The sequence below is a fragment of the Pithys albifrons genome, chromosome 5, assembly GCF_047495875.1.
Source record: "Pithys albifrons albifrons isolate INPA30051 chromosome 5, PitAlb_v1, whole genome shotgun sequence".
NCBI classification, from domain to species: Eukaryota; Metazoa; Chordata; class Aves; order Passeriformes; family Thamnophilidae; genus Pithys; species Pithys albifrons.
The window spans coordinates 73,617,512-73,638,151 of NC_092462.1; the positions used below are offsets into that span (position 1 = coordinate 73,617,512).

General features: G+C 49.0%; 1 protein-coding gene across 2 annotated transcripts in view; it reads left to right on the top strand.

Annotated features, from left to right (window-relative positions):
• PTPRA (protein tyrosine phosphatase receptor type A) overlaps positions 1-20,640 on the top strand; it is a 131,152-nt gene that overhangs the window by 9,717 nt on the left and 100,795 nt on the right. The window lies entirely within an intron of this gene.

Consider the following 20,640-nt stretch of genomic DNA (forward strand, 5'->3'; position numbering starts at 1 on the left):
GGAGTTGTTTTTTCACTCCAGCAGGTAGCTGGAGGTGAAATCTGTGGCTCAGCCATGGGTTTGTGTTGCAGCAGTGTCTGGACTGGGGCTATGCTTCAGCTCTGGCCTCCCAAAATCCAGCATCCAAATTAATAAAGACTAAAGTAATCAGATAGGCAAGGGCTAATTGAGAGAGAAGGGCAGCTTTGGAAGGGTTAAGTTGAATCTCTGCTGTTCTGGGAGATAAATGAAAGGCACACTCATCCTTTCTCATCCCTCCCATCCCCTCTTTGGCTGAGGCTCTGTAGAGGATGACAAACCTGGTGGCTGCTTGAGCATTTTCCACCTTGGCTCTGTCAGCATGTTCAAATGGTTTGGAGGGTCCCCAAGCGTCTCCATCCCTCTGGCTGGCTGTTGTGAGGGTCCCTGAGGGAATTCATGTCCCTTGGCCAGAGCTGCTCTTGGTGATTCAGCTGTAAAACCAGTGCTGCAGGTGCATATTCACAAAGGTGACAGATCTCTTGATCCACCCAGGAAAGGCACCTGAGCATCTGATACTGCTTCTTGTGTCCAGATCTTTATTGTGGCATAATTGAGGATTTGCTCTTTGCCTCCCCTGAAATTTATTAGACTGAGTTCTGTGCCTGTGCAGAGGTATTTGCCTTTTTTTTCCACAATATTCTGTGGGGGTTGCTCAAGTTTATGTAACTTCCCATATGTTGCCCTCTTCCTGTGGAAACTTGAAGATAAATTGTGAAATGCAGAGAGCTGCTTGAAAAGGATATATCCTCAGCTGGAGCTTGGCCTGTTTGTGGCAAGAAAAGGGGAACCCTGGTGCCTTCTGTCCTTGTTCCTGCTCTGGCACAGCTGAGTGAGCAGTGTGGGATGGAGCACCTGATGCTGCCCTGTGTCCCAACACTGGGATGCTGCTCCAGGAGGATTCCATGGGGAGCTGGCAGGAGGTTCCAGAGCAGGCACGTGGTGGTGGTTTCTCCATGGAGGGGCTGCAGCCCCAGCATTGTTCCCTGCCAGCCCTCTCCCATTTTCCAAAGCTGCTGCATTCCCTTCACCTCTGCCCAGCATTGTTCTCAGTGCAGCTTTAAGTCAGTGTTAATTGAACCACTTGGCTGGACCTGATCTTGCCCAGTGCTGCTTGGGCTGCATTCCCATGGATATCATAGAATCATGGAACTGGTGGAGGGACTGGAGCACAAGTCCTGTAGGGAGAGGCTGAGGGAGCTGGGGTTGTTTAGCCTGGAGAAGAGGAGGCTCAGAGGTGACCTCAGCACTGTCTGGAACTGCCTGAAGGGAAGTTCTGGCCAGGTGGGGGTCGGTCCCTTCTCCCAGGCACTCAGCAATAGGACAAGGGGGCACGATGGGCTCAAGCTCTGCCAGGGGAAATTGAAGTTGGAGATGAGAAAATCTTCTTTGCAGAGAGAGTGCTCAGGCATTGGAATGGGCTGCCCAGAGAGGGGGTGGATTCCCCATCCCTGGAGGTTTTTCAGCTGAGCTTGGCCGTGGCACTGAGTGCCATGATCTGGTAAAGGGACTGGAGTTGGACCAAGGGTTGGACTTGATGATCTGGAAGGTCTTTTCCAACCCAATCCATTCTAGGATTCTAACTGTTTGGGTTGGGAAAGCCCTCTGAGATCACCCAGTCCAACCATTCCCCAGCACTGCCAAGGCCACCACTGACCCACGTCCTCAAGAGCCACATCCCCATGGCTTTGAAATCCCTCCAGGGATGGGGACTCCACCCCTGTCCTGGGCAGCTGTGCCAGGGCTGGACAGCCCTTTCCATGATGAAATTTTCCCAAATATCCAATCTAAACCTTCTCTGGCACAGTTTGAGGCTGTTCCCTTTCCTCCTGTCTCTGTTCCCTGGAGCAGAGCCCGACCCCCCCAGGCCCCCTCCTTCCAAAGAATTTTAGGGATCCAGAAGGTCACCCCTGAGCCTCCTTTTCTCCAGGCAGAGCCCCCCCCAGCTCCCTCAGCTGTTCCTGCATCTCCAGCACCTTCCCAACTCTCTTGCCCATGTTGAGTTGAGCCATCCTGCAGATGGGCTTTCCTGAGCTCCTGTGGGACATGAGCCCACGTGGCAGGAGATTCATGGCTCTTGTTTGCTGCAAACCTGAACAAAGCCCTTCACCCATCACCCAGCTCATTTCTGCTTATCAATTTGAAAGTGGTCCCATCCCAAAAGGGAGAGCAGTTGCAGGCAGGATAATGGCAGAGCTTCCAGCCCCCACTGAGGAATTACACTGTGTGTAATCAGGATCCCCAAAAACATCCATTTCCATTCTATCTCCAAGCCCCCTGGAGCAAAGCCAGGAAGCACAGCCCCTAAACAACCCCCTCCCTTTTGAACTTCAAGGCTGAGAAAACTGAATTTTTACTTGGAAAAAACGGAGCTGATTTGCCTGGTGGACGAAGAACGAGGAAGTCTGTGCTCAAGTGGATGGGAGAGGTGGAAAGTCCTGAGGGGAAAAAGTGCTTCAGGGATGAGCCACACATCAGGTTTGATGATAGTTGGGTGGAAACTGCAGCCAGGGCTCCTGGGCAGCCAGGCAGCCTCCACAGTGCCGGGAAAGCTGAGCTACCTCAGCATCCAAACCCGGGAATTGACCCAGTCCGTGGGTTTTTCTGAAGTTACTGCAAGATCATGACTGGTTTTAGGAAGCCAAGAACTTTGCTGTTGCTCAATTCTCGCTCAGCTGCTTTGATATGTGTCACTTGGAATGGTTTTATTTTTGTAGAGTGGATTTAGGGTTGCCAGCATGGGATCTTTGGAGATTAATGTCTTTGGCTGCTGTGGAAGGAGGTGCTGGTGAGGTGAGACCTGGCTTGGTGGCTGTGGCTTCATCTAAGGTGACAGGACAGCACAGGTGACTTTGGGTAGTACAGCAGACTAGAACACAAAACTTGCAGTTTAATCTGTTTATTAAACTGCCTCTGCTGCCTGAAACAAATTCCTGCCTTTTGCTGCCTGTAATCCGGCGTTCCCAAGTTTCATAGAATCATGGAATGGTTTGGGGTGAAAGGAACCTGAAAGATCATCTCATTCCACCCCCTGCCATGGGCAGGGACACCTTCCACCAGCCCAGGTTGCTCCAAGTCCCCTCTAATCTGATCTTGGACACTTCCAGGGATGTGGCAGCCACAGCTTCTGTTGTGTTTGGAGGGTGCAAATCTCACCCACTGACAATTTGGCTCAGTTTGGGAGAGAATCTTTAAAATTGTGTTTTCATGGAATCATAGAATGGATTGGGTTGGAAAACACCTCCGAGATCAGCAAGTCCAACCCTTGGTCCAACTCCAGTCCCTTTACCAGATCATGGCACTCAGTGCCACGGCCAATCTCAGTTGAAAAACCTCCAGGGATGGGGAATCCACCCCCTCTCTGGGCAGCCCATTCCAATGTCTGAGCACTCTCTCTGCAAAGAATTTGTTTCTGATCTCCAAGTTAAATTTCCCCTTTAAGGATTCATCTCCTCAGAGGACTCATGGTGCTGTGTGTGTGCACAGAGGGATTTAATTTTGGGCTGTTCAGTGTCCTGTGGGCCAAGAGAAGTGCCATGGATTTAAGGGAATTTAAGTTCTCGAAGCCCCATGTGCTGAAATTCTACCCACCTGTGCCAGAGAAGGCATTGCTGCCCAGCTGAGATCACCTCTTTATATTTCATATTGAATTTTCCTCCTCCTGCTGCTTCATTAAGGCACTGGAGTCATAGAAATGTCAGTAATTAACTAATGAAGGACAGGGGTGTTAGCACAGAAGCAGCTTCCATGGGCATGGGGCTGTTTTTCCACGGCTTTCAGTCCAGCATGGAAAGGTCATCTTGGGATACCTTCACCACGCTCATTGTGGTCCCACCCTACATCCAACCCTTCCCATGTCACTTCAGCTGTTTCCAGCCCCCTGGAACGCCATGGCAGTGCCATGTCTCCCCTCCAAAATCGGAGTGCAGGCAGGCTGCCAGCCCTGCCTCCAGCAGATCCCAAGCCAGGGGTGGGAACAGGGCTGCCACTTCCACATTTTTTTCCCCCATTTTGCCTCTCACAGTAATTGCTGCTGATCTTTTCAAGCATTCCTTGGGCTTTGTCTTCCCTTACAGGACTGGGCTGTTGGTGCAGGGGGATTGTTTTGCAGTGGAGGTGACAAATGGCAGCTCAGCACCTTTGGGGTGCTTTGATGTGACTCATTAAGAGGTTCACTTCCTGAGGGAGCATCTGGTCTCCAGAGCTCAGTCCTCCCATGTCCCTCCCTGGCCTTATTAAAGGTGGAAATGCCAGACTTGGCTGTAGGGGTGAAGCAGCTGCAGCAGGAACAGGGACATTTACTGCCCTTGCACTGCCTTCCAAAGGTCCTGCAGGTTCTGCTCTGGGGAGAATCAAAGTTCAGCCACTGAGTTCATTCCTTTTCATGGATTTTTTTGAAGACTTTTGGAGAGCCAGGGCTACATCAAGCCTTGGGAGGCTGCAGCCTTTGACAGCTGCTGTGGCACAAACCCACCCTTGGGCTTGGACTACCAACTTCCATCTTTGGGCCAGCTCTCAGATAACATAGAATCATAGAGTGGATTGGGTTGGAAAAGACCTCCCAGATCATCAAGTCCAACCCTAAGTCCAACTCCAGTCCCTTTACCAGATCATGGCACTCAGTGCCACGGCCAAGCTCAGTTGAAAAACCTCCAGGGATGGGGAATCCACCCCCTCTCTGGGCAGCCCATTCCAATGCCTGAGCACTCTCTCTGCAAAGAATTTCTTTCTGCTCTCCAACTTCAGTTTCCCCTGGCAGAGCTTGAGCCCATCGTGCCCCCTTGTCCTAATGCTGAGTGCCTGGGAGAACAGTGGCTTTTGTCAAAGACAGGAATGTATTTTGTGTCCTTTTTGTAGGCAGCTCTTCCAGTGACCCTCTTGGAGCTCTTTGCTGCTCTTCAGCCAGTTCTGAAGCATCTCTGACCACTCCAATTTGCCTGTGGTCATTTGATGTGAGGTTACAAATGACCCCATCAAACTGTGGTGTTGGATGTTACCTTAGAATCAATTTTTCTCATTGCTGATGGTTTTCCTTGGTATATTTTTGGAAGCTGCGCCCTGATTTTACTTTGAAGCAGTCAAACAGTAAAAAACTCCGTAGCTTTCTCTCTTCAGACATTCTCAGTTGATTCCATCCTGGATCTGATCCCAGATACCTGCTCTGAGCTGTGCCCAGGTCACAGAGGCTCTTGGATCTACATCCAAGAGAAATGACAACATTGGGAATGATGGTTTGGGGGACAGGAACTGAAAATGCACGTGGTGGTTAAATCTGTTCTTTCTAATAAGAGCCACTTGAACTTATTTTTGGGCACAATTTTGGTCCATCCTATTCTGGAGCTTAAATTCATGGCTTGTGTTCTGGATTTGTCTCCTTCTTCCCTCTTGGTCTCCAGCTGCCAAACCCTCTCTTCTCCCCCATGCCCTGCCATGTGGCACTGCAGTGTCCCAAGCTCCAGCACTACAGATGTGCCAGCTGGAGACACTGAGCTCCTACAGGTCTAAATTTTGGAAGCAGCAAAAAATGATTGACTTGAGAAAAACCTCATTTTATCTGAATTTTCTGCCTGCTCAGAGCCCAGCTATGAACAGGCACCTCAGAAGCTTCATGCAGGAGAGCTCCCAAGTTCTGCAGCTGTTCTTAGGGTGGTTTGGGTTAGAAAGAACTTGAAGATCATTTAGTTCTGACCTCCTGCCACGTCCCACTAGACCAGGTTGCTCCAAGCCCTGTGCAGCCTGGCCTTGAATCCAATTCTCCTCACAGACATCCTCTGCTTTTACAAACCCATTCCCTAAATTATCTCGGTTGACAAAATCACACTTACGTCAAGCACTTGCCCACTTAATTCTTCCACTTGTGATTTTTCTTTCCTCTGGGCAGGGTTGTTTGTCAGCAGCTTTGAGTGCAAAGATGCCTATTTGTTAAGTCTTTCCTGGCTGCTGAGTTTCAACTCTTTAGTATTCCTGTCTTCCCTGAGCTCTCTTCCATGAATTTTCCTTCACTGATCCTCCTCCCATTTATCTGCTCACAGATTTGGGGTCCAGGGAGGGACTGGGGTGTTGCTGTTGTGTCACACCAGACTGCCTGCTGTCCCTGGGGAAAAGGAGAGGGATGTGAAATGAAAGGAGGAGTTGGTGCTTCTGTGCTTATTGAGCAATGCTGGCTTTTGAAATGCCCTAAGCCTGAAGTCTCATGTTTGGAGAATAGATCTGATGTGCCTAAGCCACTTCCCACTCGACTTGCCTATTGCCAGGTCCAAAAGGGATTTATTCCCTTGGAAGTAGAACTCATTCAGCTCACTTTAGGTAATGGGCAGCTGAGAAAGCAACACTTTTGCTTTTTCCCGGCAGAAAACATCCTGCAGAGCCTTAATTAGTGGTAAAAAACTGCTAAGCCCTGTCATCTTTGATTGCCAGGCACGTGCTGGGAGCTGAAATCAGTGGTTTAGTCACAGAATCATGGAATGGTTTGGGTTGGAAGGGACCTTAAAGACCATCCAGTGCCACCCCCTGCCATGGGCAGGGACACCTCCCACTAGCCCAGGTTGCTCCAAGCCCTGTCCAGCCTGGCCTTGGACACTCCCAGGGCTGGGGCAGCCACAGCTTCTCTGCCCAACCTGTGCCAGGGCCTGCCCACCCTCATAGTCAATAATTTCTCCCTGATCTCCAATCTAAACCTCCTCTATTTCAGTCCTGTCCTACAACTTCCTTTAACTTTGGTGCCAGCTGTGCTTGTTTCACCATTAGTGTTTGCACTTAATATTCCCACTTCCTGCTTAATAGCAGGGGGTCAAGCCCTGTCTTGTCAAAATTGGGTGTTCTCTGGGGCTCAGGCACAGCTCCTCTGTGAGTCCCTGGCTGAGCAGGTGCCAAAAAGAAAGGAAAGGAGGGTGTGAAGAGCTGATGAGTTGTTTCGTGGCAGAGGTGAGCTGATGTAAGAAGGAGGTGGTGTTGTTTTGGAGAGTTTATTTTTCTTTTCCCTCATTTCTGCACGTGCAGGACCACGTCAGGTGGTGGGGTAAGGCAGCTCAGCTTGCTTTCCTTGGCACAGAGCCACGCTGTGGCACAGCACCCCATCCTGGCTGATCCAGCAGTGTGCCCAGGTGGCCAAGAAGGCCAATGGGATCCTGGCCTGGATCCAAACTAGCGTGGCCAGCAGGCCCAGGGCAGTGACCCTTCCCTGGACTCTGCCTTGGTGAGGCCACACCTTGAGTGTTGTGTTCAGTTCTGGGCCCCTCAGTTGAGGAAAGATCTTGAGGGGCTGGAGCGGGGCCAGAGAAGAGCAACGAGGCTGGAGAAGGGACTGGAGCACAAGTGCTGTGGGGAGAGGCTGAGGGAGCTGGGGGTGTTTAGCCTGGAGAAGAGGAGGCTCAGAGGTGACCTCAGCACTGTGTGGAACTCCCTGAAGAGAAGTTGTGGCCAGGTGGGGGTTGGTCTCTTCTCCCAGGCACTCAGCAATAGGACAAGGGGGCACGATGGGCTCAAGCTCTGCCAGGGGAAATTGAAGTTGGAGATGAGAAAACCTTCTTTACAGAGAGAGTGCTCAGGCATTGGAATGGGCTGCCCAGAGAGGGGGTGGATTCCCCATGCCTGGAGGTTTTTCAGCTGAGCTTGGCCGTGGCACTGAGTGCCATGATCTGGTAAAGGGACTGGAGTTGGACCAAGAGTTGGACTTGATGGTCTGGGAGGTCTTTTCCAACCCAATCCATTCTAGGATTCTGTGATCCCAGTGGGGCTGACACAGAGCCTGGCAGGAGCAGCTCTAGGAGTGCCTGGGCTGGGAGGTGGAGGAAAAAGAAGCTCTCAGCAGGTGGCAGAGACCTCTGTGATCCTCCAGCTTGGAGAACCCCGAGTAACCCACCACAGAACTCCCAACTCCAGCCGGTGCCCCGAGCGCCTGATTCCTGCCTCTTGATAGGCTGAAATGAAAATGTGGAAAACAGATGTGACCTACTGGTGCTATCTTGTTTAACTATCTATATCCAGATGTTTCCAACATGTAGTGCTAATTTCCACTCTCAGTTATCCAAGGGCTAACTCCAAGATGCCTTCTAGGAAAAGGAGTCAAACTAACATTAACAGGTGGTCCATTATTTTGCTTGACTTGATGTCTCCTCCATCCAAATGGGACAAGCCTGACCATCCCCAAACTGTCACTTACATCTAAAAATCTCCTTGTACTGAATATTTTTCTTCATTATCTGGGTAAGAGGATTGAAAAGCAAGAGCAATCAGATTTTTGCCCAGGAAATTTTGTACTTTGCAAGGACATTTCCCATCCATTTTAGAAGACAGTGGGAACAGCTTTCTCCAAGGGATGCTCTTCCCTCGAGACTGCACTTAAATGTCATTGGCATGTGACCATGGAGCATGGAAGGACTTGCAGAAATGTTTCTAACTCCCTTTGAAAGGCAAGCTGTTCTTTCAGCCTCTTGCAGAATCACCCTGACAGGAGATGCTGTAATCAGGCTGCAGAGGTAATTGCATTTGTAATGTGAAAGACAGAGCAGAGTCTACAATTCTTATCCTCAGCTGACTCTGTGGGGACTCAAGGTAGTCAAAAAAACCCCCAAACCAGCAGAACCCACCGTTGCTTTTTGACATTTGTGATTGGTCTGGGCAAAACATTAGGAAGCAACATACTCAAGGGGACAAGATGATCTCATACATTTGCCTTTAAAGCAACTTGCTCCCATGGAAACTTTTTTCTGTGCCTATTCCAGAGCACTGGCTGCTGCCTGGATCTCCCCTGCTTCCCCCTAGACCAGCTCAGCTTAGTCAGCAAGTTCCAGTTCAGCTTCTTTTCTGCCTTTTATTTTGTCCTGTACCTGAGTTAGCTCCATTTCCCACTAACCAGTTCTCTGTCAGAGGAAAGTCTTCCAGGATGCTGCCAGCAGCTCACTGTCCATTTCCTGAGGAGAACTGCTTGCTTTTAAGTAGTTTGCCTGAAATCTTAGCTATTCCAGTGCAGCTAAGGCTTTCCTGTGTTGCTTGACCTTCTTGGGATGAAGTTCCAGCCACTCACATGCACTGTCTGTGTTTAACTTTGAGTCTGGAGAACAAATCTGTGCTGTAGGATTTCGCCATCCCTGCGTTGTTGTTCCTTTGACGCCGCGATGGGCGACGGTTCTCGGTGTAGCAACTGTGATTTACAAGCCCTCTGCTGTTTATTGCTGTTGGGTTCTGAGGGGTGTGGAGGCAGGAGCTGGTCTGGAGTGAGCCATAAGGGTTCGATATCTCAGTGCTGTGGGAAGTCACGGCTGGAGCTCAGTGGTTTGGGCTATGGATGCTTCTACGATGGCAAATCCTCGTTGGTCCTTTCTCAAGCCAGCCTTGAGAGCAGGTCAGACCTTTTTGATTTCCACAGCTCTTCAATATGATGACAGTGAAAGGATCTTGGCATCCTTGGTGGAGCTGAGCTTATTTGCATGCAAGATGCTCAAGGTTTTCCTCTAATCAAGTCTTGGCGTTCCCCAACGCCCTGGCTTGAACTCCAGGCTGATTTCTTTCTTCTCTGTCATCGTAGGTGTGGTGTGGACTTTCCCAACAGGGCATTGCTCAGTCACTCCCATTTTTAAAAAAGAATATGGTGGTTTATGTTTTCAGTGTCTGATTCTTGCTGGCTTTTTGGGGAGCAGGTGCCAACAGCTGGTGTGGCCATGTGTGAAGTGAAACAGAAGCCTGTCAGGATCTGACTGTAGCCTCCTCTCTGCCTCCTTCAAAGCTTTCCATTTTCATTAAATCCACCTGTAGCAATGAAACCTGAAAAACCCATGAACTCCGAGCACCAGCAGACTGGCTGGTGTTGGTGTTTGGGCTTTAACTGGGCAGAATGAGTCAGCCTGTCCTCAGAAAGCACCAGAACTATCAGCACCACTTGACCACCGTTTTCCTGTTGTTGCCTTTTGTTACTCTCTTTTTCCTTTTGTTGAAGCTTCTAAGAGCCAAGGGTGCATGTTGGTGACCGTGTCTGGATGTTTCCCATCGCTGGGAGTCTCCTGTTTATATCTTTTCTGTTTGTTTTTTCCAAAGGAGGACCAGAAAAAGGCAGAGATCAAGACCTTGTCTGAACCTGATCTTGTAATATCATAACTAACTGCTGGCCTTAGGGAGCTGTATCTGATGACTCCACAAATAAATCTTTATAAATCAGCACTTACACTATAGAAATTCACACAAGTTGATTGTGAAGTCACTTAAAGAGCAACAGAATAAAAAATACCAAGTGTTTTGGTGTTAAATCTTTCAAGGTAGGTTAGTATCTATGTAGAGGCCATGGAGGACTGGTGACTATGAAGATACAGCAAACTCCTACCAGACTCTTGTGTTTGGTCCTTGGGTTATGGCCTTGGTGCCTGAGGACCAAACTATGTACTGGGCATTCATATTTTTTTGTTGTTCATCCCTTTTTCCTCAAGAAAAGAACACAGGGATTTACAGTAATGCCATATCATCTTGTCTGCAGAAGGCACATCTTTGGCTTGTCAGCACAGGGGAATATCTGCATGGAAAGTGGTGCCTGTGGAGATGGGAACCATCCTGGCCCAGGTCAGGGCAGATGGGATGCGCAGACTGAACCAGCCTGTCTCGTTTATGCTTTATTAATTAGACATGTTATCAGAGTCATCTGTGTTTTCTTCCCTTTTCTCTTTCCAAACCAGTTCTGCTGCTTCGCTGCCCGCACAGGCTCTGATGAGGAGCCCAGTTTGAATCCTTGAGGCTGGCATGGCAACACTTGTTCATTGTGGTCTGTGTTAAACACTCCAAAAACTTTGGGGTGAAGACTCAGAGAAGCTTTGGGAGCTCTGGGGATCATAATTTTGGAGTTGATGGCACTGTCCTGGTAGCACATCCTGTCTCTGTGTACTGTCAGTGTGTGTAAGCACTTCTACCACATGTTAGTCACAGAGCCACAGGATGGTTTGGGTTGGAAGGGACCTTAAAGACCATCCAGTTTCATCCTCGGGTTGCTCCAAGCCCCATGCAACCTGGCCTTGGACACTTCCAGGGATGGGGCAGCCACAGCTTCTCTCTGGGCAAACTGTGCTGCTGTTTGCTGTAGGATGCTTAAAAGCTTACATGGATCTAAGAGGTGACTGGATGAACTCTTGGAAAGAAAATACAAAGATCCCTGGGCAGAAGCAGTCCCTGCTGGAGACTGGGCAGTGTTCTGGGAGAAAATGCTACGTGCTGGTGCGGGCCTGACCTTGCTTCCTAGACCTGCTGTGTGTTCCTGTTGGAGTTACTGAATTAAATGGATCTTGGATGAGGTCTGTTGTGCTCACTGGGACAGCCTCAGGCTGGCCCTGTCCACATTCAGTTTTAGGATTTTATTGAAGGAGAGGAGAACCTTTTAGAGGTTAAAGTGCTTGTGTGGGAGCTGGGAGTAGGGATTTTCCCCAGATTTTCCTTTGGACCTCTCTTCCCCAGCAGGTTGATATCCACATCCTCAGTGGCAGTGCCCTTATCTGCATGTGAGGGTGAAGTGGATCATAAAACCCTTTGAGTGAATCCCTTATAATCTGAAGCTGTACCATGGAAGGTCCAAGGAGGACATTCTTCATGGAAAGGGTACTTAACATTGGAGTGGGCTGCTCTGGGAGGTGGTGGAGTCCCCATCTCTGGAGGTGTTAAGGAAAGACAGGACGTGGCACTGAGTGCTCTGGTCAGGTTGGCAAGGTGGGGGGATCAGTCACAGGTTGGACTTGATGGTCTCAAAGGTCTCTTCCAACCTAATTGATTCTGTGTTTCTGTGAGTGTGGTGTGTCCACCTCCAACAGGGGAGATGGTGAAACAAGAGTTGGACTCAATGATCCTTTTGAGCTCAGGCTATTCTGTGAAACCCCATAAAGCCAACCTGAGTGTCCACCTTTCAGTCATGTAGTTCTGTTTTATAGGCACTGTTTGGTGAGGTGAAGGGGAGATCTTTGGGTTTGCTTATGTCTGATGCCCTTCCAGGGACAATATTCACTCACTGAATGAGCAGCAGGATCATCCCTGTGCCTGGGAGTGGGGGGAGAAATGAGTTTGGATGATGGGCTTGTCGACTGACTTGGATACTGCCCAGACCCCTTCCCTGACAGCAGGACAAGATGATCACTGTGTCCAGGCTCTTCCTTTGCATGTGTTATCCTTGGAGCCCTTTTCCCATGCATGGCTTTGTGCAGGCACAGCACCTACCCTGCTAATGGGCTGCTGGTGTCTTTTATTAGCACGTTAATTGAGTCCCTCGGTGCTGGGATATTTCCTGCTGCCTCATCCTCTTCCCAACTACGCCTCCACCTCAGGAGCTTCTCTGCTGATGGAGATGGGATGCTGAGCTCTCCTCCTTGCCTGGAGCCAGCAGAGGTTAAGTCACAATGAACCTTTGACGATGCACATGCTGGGAGGCTACTGGACATTTTAATTGCGGCGTGTTTATCGAGCTTGCTGTAAACACAGCAGGAGGTTGGTGCTTCTCCAAAGCCTGGAAGCCAAAGGTGTATCGATCCCAGAGAGCTGTGGGACTCCAGTGGAGATCTCAGCCAGGTTGTTTCCAGCTGAGGATGAAATCTCCCTGTGTCCTGTTCTTCCTCCTGAACTTGTGTCCAGCTGTAATGATCTTATAACACAATTAGTCGGCTGATTTCCCCTCCCTGTTGCTAAGGATGGGGGGAAAAAAAACTCAGGAATACTCATCTCCAGCAATCCAAGACTGCAGATAACATTGAGTCACTGCTGAAAGCCTCAAAGCAAAACAGATGTTCAGTTTCTAGTGACTAAGTATTAAAGGTACCAAATGAGCAAAGTTTTAACTGAAGTATTTCATTTTGTAGTTGGCAGCGGAGACAAAGCATGAGCAAACAAGGTGCAATGCAGAAATGGTCTCTCTCCAGTATTATACAACCTGTATGTTTTCATAAAACCTCTTTTTTTCCAGTTTTTCCCATTTTTTAAGTAGGTCTTTCCGGCTTGACTCATTCTCTCTGTAGTTGTAACCTTTAGTTCTGGGTGGGAAGGAAGGCAGTTGTTTGGTGAGACATGAGACCAGTGGCAGGGTGAGTGGGCTTTTGTTGCTGCCTCTGTCATCTCAGTGATTGACAAGTCACTTCTCTGGGAATGTCTCGTTGTCTGTGAAGTTGGGGATAATTATACCTGTTCTCAGAAATAAGGAAACTGGACTTCATGGCGCATCTGCTCTGCCTGACTTTTGAATTCATGAATGAGTAGAAAACTTGGAATGTGACTGTCATGCAGGTGTTATTCTCTGAGTAAGAGGCAATTTGTGGTGACCTATGTTTTTAAAATGATTAATAAAATTAAATTAAGATCAGAACTGTGATCCCAGGATCCCGGGCTCGTTGGGCAGCCAGCACTGGGAGCTCCTTTAGATGCTGCAGGTGAAGGTGTTGAGTTCCCATTCCTTTGATCCTTGGTGAGAAACCTGCAGCACTGTCTGGGTATGGATGCACAGGTGCTGTGTCCCTCCTTGTCACTCCAACCTGAGCACCTGAGAACATAAAAGGGAAGGAATTGTGTCCTGATCTCTCTTCTTAGAGCTTGTGGGTTCCTCAAGTCCGATGAATATCTTACATTAAACACATGAAAATCCTGAGAAAGAGGACCATGGCCAGAATTCTCACCTAGGTAATTCCATAATCCACTACACTCTGTACTTCTTGGACTTGTGACTTGCATATTTGGCTGTCCAGCACCACATCATCATCAGGGAAGGACAGAACAGACCTTGGTCTGGCTGACCAGGCTGCACTCCCTGGTGAGTGGGAAGTGGATTTGTACTGCTGAGCCCATGTGGGAGTGAAGCTGAGGCTCCACCTCGACAGTCCTGCAGGATTCAGCTTTGTTATTGGCAAGTTCTGGATGGTTTCTATTAAGAAAAAGGCTTTTTGGATGTCTTCTGAGGGTTCCTCCCTTTGGAGGCTTTCTCAGGAGCCTGAGCACTTAATCTTCCACCCTACTTAAGGGAAGAGGGGCAGACACCAAACTCTGTTGGCACCTTTTTTCACTTAATTCTTGTATTTAATTGTTCTTCATTTGGCTTTTAAGGGACACTCTGCCAAAATCAAGAAGCTAAAAATTAAATTATTGTGGTGATGGAAGCAATCTGAGGCCATCAGGCTCCTGGTCTGTGTGCTGTGAGGAAAGGAGCAGGCTGGGGCTGAGCTGGTCTCCAGGGACAGGCTGGGCTCCAAGAGTTAATTTTGCCCCTGGCTTCTCTGTCCATGAGTAATCCATTTGTGCTGGGAGGAAATGGCAAGTTCTTGCAGCGAGGACAGGCTTCACTACTGGAGAAAATTATGCCTATTTATCATATGATGCTCTCTGTCCTTTTTTTATTTGTCCTTCATCTGAACTGAGCTCTTTGGTGATGAGCTTTCCTGTCTGACTGCAGATTTTGTGTGGCCTACAAGTGTTCCTTTTTCTTGCATTTGCTGTTTCCTTGCAACTCCTCACACAGCCCCACGCACCAGTTTGTGCTGGGGGCACCCAGCTGGGAAGGGGCTTGGCAGGAAAGGACTTAGGGGTCCTGGTGGGCATCAGCCTGACCCTGAGCCAGCAACGAGCCCTTGTGACAAAGGACAGTGGTGTCCTGAGCTGTGAGAGACCAAGCTGTGCCAGCAGGTCAGGGAGGGGATCCTGCCCCTCTGCCCAGCACTGGTGGGGGCACACCTGGAGCGCTGGGTCCAGTTCTGACTCCCCAGGACAAGAGAGACATGGACAGAGTGGAGAGAGGCCAGGGAAGGGACTGGAGCATCTCTGCTCTGAGGAAAGGCTGAGGGACCTGGGACTGCTCAGCCTGGAGGAGAGAAGGCTCTGGGAGTCCAGAGAAGAGCAACGAGGCTGGAGAAAGGACTGGAGCACAAGTGCTGTGGGGAGAGGCTGAGGGAGCTGGGGGTGTTTAGTCTGGAGAAGAGGAGGCTCAGAGGTGACCTCAGCACTGTCTGGAACTCCCTGAAGGGAAGTTCTGGCCAGGTGGGGGTTGGTCTCTTCTCCCAGGCACTCAGCAATAGGACAAGGAGGCACGATGGGCTCAAGCTCTGCCAGGGGAAATTGAAGTTGGAGAGCAGAAAAAAATTCTTTGCAGAGAGAGTGCTCAGGCATTGGAATGGGCTGCCCAGAGAGGGGGTGGATTCCCCATCCCTGGAGGTTTTTCAGCTGAGCTTGGCCGTGGCACTGAGTGCCATGATCTGGTAAAGGGACTGGAGTTGGACCAAGGGTTGGACTTGATGATCTGGGAGGTCTTTTCCAACCCAGTCTATTCTATCATTCTGTGATCACGTCCATCAACACCTGCAGGGAGGGAGCAGAGGGAACAGAGCCAGGCTCTTCCCAGTGGTACCCAGGGGCAGGACAGGGGACAATGGGCACACACTGAGACACAGGAGGGTCCCTCTGAATGTCAGGGAATACATTTTGACAGTGAGAGTGACCACGCACTGGCACAGGTTGCTCAGAGAGGTTGCGGAGTCTCCATCCTTGGATACACTCAGAATTCAGCTGGGCACAGTCACAGGCAGCCAGGTCTGTGTGACCCTACTGGGCAGGGGCTTGGACCAGGTGACCTCCAGAGGTTCCTTCCAACCTCAAATGTCCTGCGATTCCGGGATGAGAAGGCTGAGGTCCCCAGGGGATGCTGAGCCCTCTGTGTGTGTGACTGAGCACAAATGCAGCCACGTTTGGCATCGTGCAGCCCTGTCTGGTCACACCTCCCTCCCTGCATGCAGCGCTGCAAAAATGTAAAATGCCTTAATAATCCTTCTCCTGCTGTTTTGGTGTAATTTCTATCTTTTTGCTGTGTGTTTTCTTTGCTTGCTTCCTCCTTTCACCTTCCCAGCTGTCTCCTCAGAGCAAACTTCCGTGACTCTTATTGTTCTGCTTGTTTTCATTCTCCTTCTTGGGTAAATGTATAATTTTTTTTTTAAAGTGTGGTTTCCTAAAGCTCCACAAAACGCTCTTTCCCTGCTTCATTTTGAAGTATTAGTTGAAAAAAAAAAAGGAGAAATGTTCCTAATTCAGGTCCATGTCTTCCTGTGTCTGTTTTTCTTTTTAAAAATGACTAAAGCCACTGATAAATAATGCTAATTTCTGGTACCATCTGTGAATGCAGAACCAGGCTGTTTCAGAGCAGCATTTTTAGTGCTTTATCTGTTCAGAGGGGAAGGAAAAAAAGCTCTTTGCATTAGCAGCACTAACCTGTCTCCCACAAATTGTAGTCTGTGCTCCCATCTACCACTAAACCCCAAAGCAAACAAAGATTCATGCAGAGACTGGAAACCTTTTGGGTGTAATTGCCGGGAGGTCTTTGCTTCCACGATTTTTGGGTTCACACAGACAGGCAGTGCTGCGGTTCGCCGGGGTGGGTTTGTTATGAGCTCTCCCCGGGCTCTAATTTGACTTTTTTGGCAGCTCTGTGGGTTTTAAACACCCTCTGCAAGAGGCTCCTGGCCACGCTGAGTGAAAAAATGTCCCGTGGAGGGAGGGAAGGGGCCGATGAGTGGAGGCACAGCTGAGCTACGCCCTGATGACAGCCCTGCCTCCAGGCTCCTTTATCTTGGCCTCAAGCCTTCCTTTACATAATCCTGCCCTGATCCCTCTCCTTCTGCATGGATTGGAGTTAGAGGACCCTCCAGTTTAACCAGATCGATCTGGGAAGCAGTTCCCTCCCATCATCTGACCCAAGAGGTGGTGGGGTTGGTGGAGTCACTTGGCTTTGCATATATTAGAAGATTTCACCAGTACTAGGACTTGATTTTAAGGCTCCTTTGAAGCCTTAGAATCATAGAATCGATTGGGTTGGAAAAGACCTCCAAGATCATCAAGTCCAACTTTGAATATGGTCTGAAAGCTGTGGAACAGTTTTGTCTGGAGCCTGTGTGTTGAATAGCTGATGGTACCACAGAACCCCATGTGGGTGAGGTGTCACCTGCAAAGTCCTCATGGTGTTTTCTGGTGTGTTTATCTCTGAGTCGTATGAGTTTCCCAAACCAGAATTGGGCTGTGATTTAACACCAGTTTCCCTCACCAGAACTGGACTTATTTTGCATCAGTTTCCCACACCAGAATTGGACTGTGATTTAACACCAGTTTCCCTCACCAGAACTGGACTGATTTTGCATCAGTTTCCCACACCAGAATTGGACTGTGATTTAGCATCAGTTTCCCACACCAGAATTGGACTGTGATTTAGCATCAGTTTCCCAAACCAGAATTGAACTGTGATTATCAGTTTCCCACACCAGAATTGGACTGTGATTTAGAATCAGTTTCCCAAATCAGAACTGGACTGTGATTTAGCACCAGTTTCCCAAACCAGAACTGGACTGTGATGGAGCATCAGTTTCCCACACCAGAATTGGGCTGTGATTTAGCACCAGTTTCCTACACCAGAATTGGGCTGTGATTTAGCATCTGGTCTTTGGGCAAGCTTGTCACGTTGATGTGTAATTGAGTAATAAAACCTTAACTGCTTCTCTTTAGTGTGTCAAATGACTCATTTGCAGTATCATCTGGGAGAGATGAGGCTCTGGTAGATAAGTAAGACCTGCATGGGAAGGGAATATTGAGTAATGGACACGTAGCTATAATTGGAGTGGGAATAGATCTTCCATTTCAGACCTGAGGAAGTTTATCTGCCCAGTCTGTAAGTAAATGATCCTTCTCTCAACTTCCTCCACATACTCTCCACTTCCTATGTGTGATAATCCTGTTATAAATAACTGCTTCATTGAATCCTAGAGGCAGATACTGCCTGCATTTCTCTATTATATAATATGGAAGTTGAGGTCCAACAGGGAAGATCTTGAGGGACTGGAGCGGGGCCAGAGAAGAGCAACAAGGCTGGAGAAGGGACTGGAGCACAAGTGCTGTGGAGAGAGGCTGAGGGAGCTGGGGGTGTTTAGCCTGGAGAAGAGGAGGCTCAGAGGTGACCTCAGCACTGTCTGGAACTGCCTGAAGGGAAGTTCTGGCCAGGTGGGACTTGGTCTCTTCTCCCAGGCACTCAGCAATAGGACAAGGGGGCACAATGGGCTCAAGCTCTGCCAGGGGAAATTGAAGTTGGAGAGCAGAAAAACTTCTTTGCAGAGAGAGTGCTCAGGCATTGGAATGGGCTGCCCAGAGAGGGGGTGGATTCCCCATCCCTGGAGGTTTTTCAGCTGAGCTTGGCCGTGGCACTGAGTGCCATGATCTGGTAAAGGAACTGGAGTTGGCCCAAGGGTTGGACTTGATGATCTCAGAGGTCTTTTCCAACCCAATCCATTCTATGATTCTAGGTTGGTGCATAGTCCTGCCCTTCTGGAAAATTGACATGGAAGCAGGGAAAACATCATGTCCCTATAAGTATTCCCTTTCCCTATAGCTAACCCCCTTTCATATCTGAATATAGAGCGTCCCACAGGAAGCCAGGGAAGTGGCAGACAGACATACAAAGGATTATTATATTTGATCAGGCTTGGAAATGGGCTGGAGATGGTGTTTACTGGACCATTAAACATTTATTATCTCTCCCAGTGTGCTGGTAGCTGTAAATAACAGCTGGGATGAAAGAGTGGGGTCAGCAGTTGCCTTTTGCACCAATGTTTGTAAGTGGAGAAGCAGATCCTGTGATTTTTAAGAACTGTTTGGGGGAAGCCTCTGCCCAGATGCCTTGGAGAGAAGGGTCAGATGAGCTGGCAGCCCAGAGCTCCTCCTTATCACGAGGAAACGCCAAAATCTGAGGAAGTGGGAGAATTTAGACAACAATGAAAAAAAGATTAGGGCCAGAGTCAGGAGTTAATTCATCCCTGCCCTTCCTAACAAAAATACTTAATGCCCTCGGATCAGAACAGCTTTTGGATCTGGGTTTAATTAGGTGGAAGGAGTGTTTGTGCCTCTCCCCCAGCTCAGCTCGATGAGGCATTTCCATCATCCCGCTTTTATTTCCCTTTCCCCCCCTTCCCAAGCTTTGACAGGGAGAGGAGAAGCGTCGCCGCAGGGCTGGGACTCGGGTCCTAGGGGCTGAGCTGCAGCACCTGGTGGGATGATGGGGCTTTTGAAAGGGGGAATATGAAGGGATTACTCTATTGCTGGGAGGCCACAGCCTGGTGATTCCCACCACAGGCAATCCCTCTGAAGTCAATGAGATTGGAGAGCGTGTAAATCAGCATGGGAATTGGCGTTTTCCTGGAAAAGTGGGGGATATTTGTTTTACTTGCATATAAATCACTTCTAATAAGGCTCTACAGACATGACTGATCCTTCTCATCACACCGTTGCTCCTTCCAGTCCCAAAGTGACTGTGGCTGTCCATTCATTTTTAAATAATTTTGCACAAAACAGGCTCCTGCGTGGGAATTCTCTGTGGTTGGTGCTGGGCTGTGGAGTGTTGCTGGGAATGACTCAGGCGGGAATGTGAACGGTGTAAGTGGGGAAAGGGGTCGGGCTGCTTTTCACACTCTCTCATCTGGAGTCCCTGCCATGTTCCTGTTCCACCATTTGGATGTCATCAGGCTGAGGGATAATTAGAGGGAGCTGGTTTTGCTGCAGAGCCGGATTGGGAATCCACATTGCCATGACCAGGATGGGTTATTTGGTGGGGAATGCAAAGTTCAGTGGATGTCCAGGGAGCTTTGCTGCACCACAAGGGAGAGGATGCTCTGCTGCTTAAAATAAATAAATTTGTAGAGTCATGGAATGGCTTGAGTTGGAAGGGACCTTCAAGACCATCTAATTCCCTGCCATGGGCAATGACACCTCCCACCAGACCACATTGCTCCAAGCCCCATCCAACCTGAACACTTCCAGGGATGGGGCAGCCACAGCTTCTCTGCCCAACCTGTGCCAGGGCCTGCCCATCCTCACACGGATCAATTTCTTCCTAATATGTTAGAATTTCTTCCTAACATGTAAGAATTTCTTGCCACTGCCTAAGAACCCTGATACCTAAATTGATCATCTACTTTATCAAATGCAAATTTAAAAGCTGCCATTGCCCTGCTCTGAGCTGGAGAGGGGATGTTGGTTCTTTCACTGGTACTCTACAGCCCAGCTGTCTCCATCAGATACTTCCAGATGTTTGAGGGTATCCTGGAAGCTGCTGTTGGAGCTCTCTGACATCAGTTCTGCTGCCACCTTTGCTGCCTGGGTGCCTGGTGGGTGGTTTGGGTGGTGTGAACTCACTCTGTGTGAGAGGACTTTACTAAAGAATTGGAACAAAGAGCATCACCTTTTCTCTTGCTACATTGAGAACGTTGAATTTTGCCAGATGTTCCAACAGCACAGGTGGTTTCACCTATTTGAGCCTGGCCTTACCTTATAAAAATGCATCTTGCCTGTTTGTTCATCAGGCAGCATATGGAAAATGGGACCAGCTTTGATTGAAAACAAAATCTAAAACTGGAAAAGTCCTACAGAAAAGTGACTGAGGAGCCAAATATACATAACTGAATAACTGAGGAAAGAACCAGGTCCCATGAAGCTGGTTGCCAAGGGAATAATTCCCTCATCCCTCCCCCAGCTTGCTGAAATATTGTTTTCCTCTCCTCTTTGCCAGCATACCCACAGCTCCAGAAGAGCCACCTCTCACTCCTGAAGATGCTCTGACTGGTCCATTTCTAATTCTGAGCAGAGCAGGCACCTTTCCCTGTT